Below are 5,862 nucleotides of genomic sequence, written 5' to 3'. Positions count from 1 at the left end.
TTTTGTAGAAAAGACCCTCATGTTCATACATTTAATATCTCACAAACTAAGCATCGCATGTTAAAACTTTAAATATGAAATATGACTAGAATTTCATCTAGTTTCATAATATTCTACTTTCATCCATGTTTAAAATGTTTAAAATGATGTTTGTTTAAATTTGCCCCTATGCCATGTTAAAACGCTTTAATTCATAACTATTTAACCGTAACTCGGTTTGTAACAAACTCTATATGTAAATGGGGTGGAAAAATGCCTAGTTTAACATGGTTGCCTCACTTTGCATGTTTAATAACTCTGAAATATGGTTTAGGGCAGAACGGTACCAAACCTTAAAATATGCACATGAGGATTTTCCGGACTTGTTGTTTTGTTGTTCCGGCCTCATTTAAACTTGCCCAGATAGGTAGTTTTGTTTTGCTTCACCCCTTGCCATGCTAATCAACATTTAATATTGTTGGGTACATAAACGAGATCGAACTAAATAACTTGTCGTGGTGTTTCGTCAATATGCAACTCGTTGCATATTGAGCTCCACTTAATTTGTAGGGTTGCTTGTGCACTTTGCCATGCCATGCTTCATTAAACCGGACATGCATCATACTTGATTGTGCATCATGCCATGTTCATGTCGTGGTTGTTTACTATGTTGTTTGCTTTCTTTCCGGTGTACTTCTTCTCGGTAATCTGGTAACGTCGTGTTGTGAGGATTCATTCGACTACGTCCGTTTGTATACTTCATGGACTCGTTCTTCTTCCTTGCGGGATTTCAGGCAAGATGACCATACCCTACAAATCACTTCTATCTTTGCTTGCTAGTTGCTCGCTCTTTTGCTATGCCTATGCTGCGATTCCTACCACTTGGTTGATTGTGTTTCCTTTGCTTGTGTTCTTGCCTTGGGTAGAGCCGGGAGACAAATACATGATCGAGGAAGCCGTTGAGTACGCTTACGAGGATCAAGCTTATGCCAACTCGGAGAACTTTGCAGGCAAGATGACCATACCCTCGAAATCACTTCTATCTTTGCTTGCTAGTTGTTCGCTCTTTTGCTATGCCGCGATACCTACCACTTGCTATATCATGCCTCCCATATTGCCATGAGAAGCCTCTAACCCACATTTCCTAGCAAACCGTTGTTTGGCTATGTTACCGCTTTGCTCAGCCCCTCTTATAGCGTTGTTAGTTGCAGGTGAAGATTGAAGTTTGTTCCATGTTGGAACATGGATATTTTGTTGGGATATCACAATATCTCTTATTTAATTAATGCATCTATATACTTGGTAAAGGGTGGAAGGCTCGACCTTATGCCTGGTGTTTTGTTCCACTCTTGCCGCCCTAGTTTCCGTCATATCGGTGTTATGTTCCCGGATTTTGCGTTCCTTACGCGGTTGGGTTATAATGGGAACCCCTTGACAGTTTGCTTTGAATAAAACTCCTCCAGCAAGGCCCAACCTTGGTTTTAGCATTCGCCACCTAGCCTTTTTTTCCCTTGGGTTAGGCCAGCCCAAGGGTCATCTTTAATTTTAACCCCCCCGGGCCAGTGCTTGTCTAAGTGTTGGTCCGAAATAGAGCCACTTGCGGCGCCACCTCGGGGAAACTTGAGGGCTGGTTTTAGCTGTACGTAGTGTTCATCTGGTGTTGCCCTGAGAACGAGATATGTGCAGCTCCCATCAGGATGTCGACGCATCGGGCGGTCTTGCTGGACTTGTTTTACCATTGTCGAGGATGTCTTGTAACCGGGATTCCGAGCCTGATCGGGTCTTCCTGCTAGAAGGAATATCCTTTGTTGATCGTGAGAGCTTGTGATGGGCTAAGTTGGGACACCCCTGCAGGGATTTGAACTTTCGAAAGCCATGCCCGCGGTTATGGGCAGATGGGAATTTGTTAATGTCCGGTTGTAGAAAATTTGAAGTTGATCTTAATTAAAATACATCAACCGCGTGTGTAACCGTGATGGTCTCTTCTCGGCGGAGTCCGGGAAGTGAACACGGTGTTGGAGTTATGCTTGACGTAGGTTGTTCTAGGATCACTTCTTGATCATAGTTGTTCGACCATGCTTTTGCCTTCTCTTCTCGCTCTCATTTGCGTATGTTAGCCACCAAATATGCTAGTCGCTTGCTGCAGCTCCACCTCATACCTTTTACCCTACCTATAAGCTTAAATAGTCTTGATCGCGAGGGTGCGAGATTGCTGAGTCCCCGTGGCTCACAGATACTTCCAAAACCAGTTTGCAGGTGCCGATGTTACCGAGCAGGTGACGCAACCAAGCTCAAGGAGGAGCTCTATGAAGACCTTGTTCGTCGTGTTGTTTCGTTCCAGTTGATCAGTAGTGGAGCCAGTTGGGGTCGATCGGGGATTTGTGTAGCAGTTGGGGTAGTCTTCTTTTATTTTGGTTCCATAGTCGAACCTTGATTGTATCTGGATGATTTAATGCTTTATTTATGTATTGTGTGAAGTGGAGATTGTAAGCCAACTATGTATCTCTTTCCCTTATGTAGTACATGGGTTGTGTGAAGATTACCTCACTTGCGACATTGCTTTCAATGCGGTTATGCCTCTAAGTCGTGCTTCGACACATGGGAGATATAGCCGCATCGAGGGCGTTACAAGTTGGTAATCAGAGCCTTCCCCGACCTTAGGAGCCCCCTGCTTGATCGAATCGCTGGCGTTTTTGAGTCTAGAAAAATGTTTTGAGTCATTTAGGAATTATATATATTGGAGAGTTAGGAATTCTTTTTACTCCCTAGTCCCTTCATCGCTCTGGTGAGGCATCCTGACGTAGAGTTTTGACTCTTCTCTTCTCAAATTTTCACTAAATTTTTTTTAGGATCATGCGTGTATCTTGGAATCGTTCCAATGGTTTTGTTACGAGAACATTGTTCTTGGTGCCTCCTGACATTTAGGGGTTGTGGCAGTGTCCCGGGGAGTGGAGCTCCGAGGTGTTGTCGTCACAATTTTATCGTTGCAGTTCTGGAATACCTGAGATTAGTTTCGCCGACATCGAAAATCTCTTTTATGCAGTTGTTGGTGAGATAACCTCGACCCACCCAGTACTGGGGCGGGAGTTCGGGAGTATTGCCATAACTCGTATAACAGATGCTTTTCGAAGGTTGAGGTAAACGATTTCCGAAGGTTTCTTGGTTATGTGTTGAAGGATGGATACAACTGGATGTAGGATTTGTTAGTTTGAGTGAGATATTATGCTTCCCCTTTATCCCCAACACCTGATTGCATAACTGGAAAATTTCGGGAGTTTATAAGTGGGAATTCAAGTAGCTCTTAGGATATCTTCCCGACAGATGTATGATACGAAATTGGGGTTCGACGTCTAGTGGTCCGCCTATCCACGGTTGGTTTTACAGTGGTCTCGTTGTGTCTTAAAGAGTCCTTGGCTATGCCGGCTCGGGGACGCTTCGTATGTCATGTGCACTGCCTTGTACATGATGGTGCTGTATGATCGAGCCCGTGTAGGCCCCACCACGAAAACTTCGGACGAAATCTCTATCATATGTTTGTTCCGGCTTATTCTGCAAGCCAATCCTTTGTTTTGTTTTGAGTTGTGGTATTTGAGTTGTTTCGAAGTCAAGTGTTGATTCCATACCTTTTCTAAGCGGTGTTCTCATATTTCTATGTGAATACTTATCCTTCTCGATCATCGAGGTTGTCATGTCAATCCTTTTCTACCGGTGTGTCTCTCTTTAAGTGGATCCTATCATTTCAACATTAGCAAGATCAATTCTCAGTTCTTCTCAACGGTGTTTGTTTCAACCGTCTCCAAGTTGCTTTTGTTTTTTTCCAGCCCTCCCTCCCTTGTTTTCCTCCGAGGACTCAGAATTTTTACTCAACTATCCTTTTATTGATGGGAAGTCTCTCCATTCCTTTTCCGTCAATGTTCTTACCCGGTGATGCTCATGAAGATTCTAACGGAGCCTCAAGTTTATCATTCCTTGTTCTTTTATCTTCTCCGGTGGATTCAATTCAATCTTTCGGTGTTTGATCATATTCTTTTCCTTATTTCAAATGCCTTCTCATGCCGGTGCACCTTATATTCAGTCATTTCTCGCTATTCAATTGTTCCGTAGTGCTCAAGATATCTCGAAGATTCGTGTTTTCCACTCTGCATTCGTTGAAGATCTTTCGAGGTTGTTATCTCATTCAAGCCATTTAATTCAACCGGCGCAATCTATCTTTTAAATCATTCAACAGTGTTTCTTTTGAGTGGGCCCTAACCCACAAGTCTTTTTCCAGGATCTTACCTGACTCTTCTAATTTTCCCGAAGCTATCCTAAATTCTTTTGAAGTTTGACGTAAGAATGAGTTATCATCTGTCATATGTATTTCTCCAAGATCTGTCAAATTCTTTCATCATTCGTTCAACCTTTATAATTTTCATTCTGGAGTGCCTCAACAATTCATGGTGGTGTTCCTCGTCGTCATTCTCTGCATTTGGAGACCGAATAAGATTTTTCTCTCAATCTTGCTCCATTCTCTTCAATATTTGTGATTCTAGCTTGTTGCCATCCTCTCATAATTGTATTCGTTTGTGAGAATTATTTTCACCTATCCGGAGCAATTCAAGAGTCTTCTCAGTTTGTTATCCGGAGTCCATCAACTCAGGATTATTCATTCTCAGCTGTCAGTTATCATTCTCCTATCTTACCGGTGCTTCGTTCAAGTGATCTCTAATAGGCTCGTGATCTCTTCGTTCTCAGGTATCTAAATCCTCTCAAGCATCTTCATTCATTTTATAATTCTTCCCGGTGTTTCTTTATCTTTACTTCGTCCGTTTTCAATTCTTACGGTGGTTCGTGCAAGATTCCTCTTCTTTCGTTATCATATCAATTCATTCGTTGTTTCGATTCCACCGATGTTTCGTTGAAGGCATTCTCAAGTTAAAGCGACATCTATATTAATTCTTTCAATGAGAATAATTAGTTTGCCAAATCCGTTGATTGTCATCAATTTAAATTGGTTAAGGATGCACACAACATAATTCTTATTCTTTGTTTCATCCAAGTGATTAATTCCCTATTCCGAAGGCTCATCAAATTCTTGGTTTCATTTGTTTCATCTTTCTTTTTCTGAGTTCCAAGATTTTCCGCATTATATTGTCGTGAAGATTCATCTAAATCATCGCAAGGCTTCACCTTGTGTTTTCGACCTCTCTTTCCTTCCGTTTGATCATCCTTTTATTACCGGAGTTCTTAATGAAGGTTCTACATGATGGTTCATCAAGGATTTTATCCCTTCTCGAAGTTTTCATCGAGATTCTTTTCTAAGGAGCTCAAGTATTCTTCATCTTGCAATCCGGAGTGCAATTCTTCCTTCAGTATCAATAGAGGTGGTATTATGTCCGAGCCGGCCGGGATGGTACGGACTGCCTCCACTTCCGCCCACTTGGTGAACTTTTCGATGGCGACATAGAGGTAGCGGTAGCCCCCGGGCGCTCGAGGGAATGGGCCCAAGATGTCCAGCCCCCAGATCGCGAACGACCATGAGAGCGGGATAGTCTGGGAGCCCTGAGCAGGCTGGTGGATCTGCTTGGCATGGAACTGGCAGGCTTCGCAGGATCTCACCAGCTCAGTTGTGTCGTTGAGTGCCGTGGGCTAGTAGAATCCGTTGTGGAACACCTTGCCCACCAATGTGAGCGATGACGAGTGATGTCCACAGTCTCCGCCATGTATGTTGGTTAACAGCTTGCACCCCTGCTCCCTGGAGATGCATCGCAAGGAAACATCGTCTGGTCATTTTCGGTATAGCTCACCGTTTTGAATGCAGTAGGCTGTGGCCTGCCGGGCCACGCGCTCCGTGTCTTCCTCCTTCTCCGACAGGGCTCCCTGCAGTGGATACACCTTGAATTC

This window comes from Triticum urartu, chromosome 7, assembly GCF_003073215.2.
Source record: "Triticum urartu cultivar G1812 chromosome 7, Tu2.1, whole genome shotgun sequence".
NCBI classification, from domain to species: Eukaryota; Viridiplantae; Streptophyta; class Magnoliopsida; order Poales; family Poaceae; genus Triticum; species Triticum urartu.
This window is presented reverse-complemented; position numbering follows the sequence as displayed.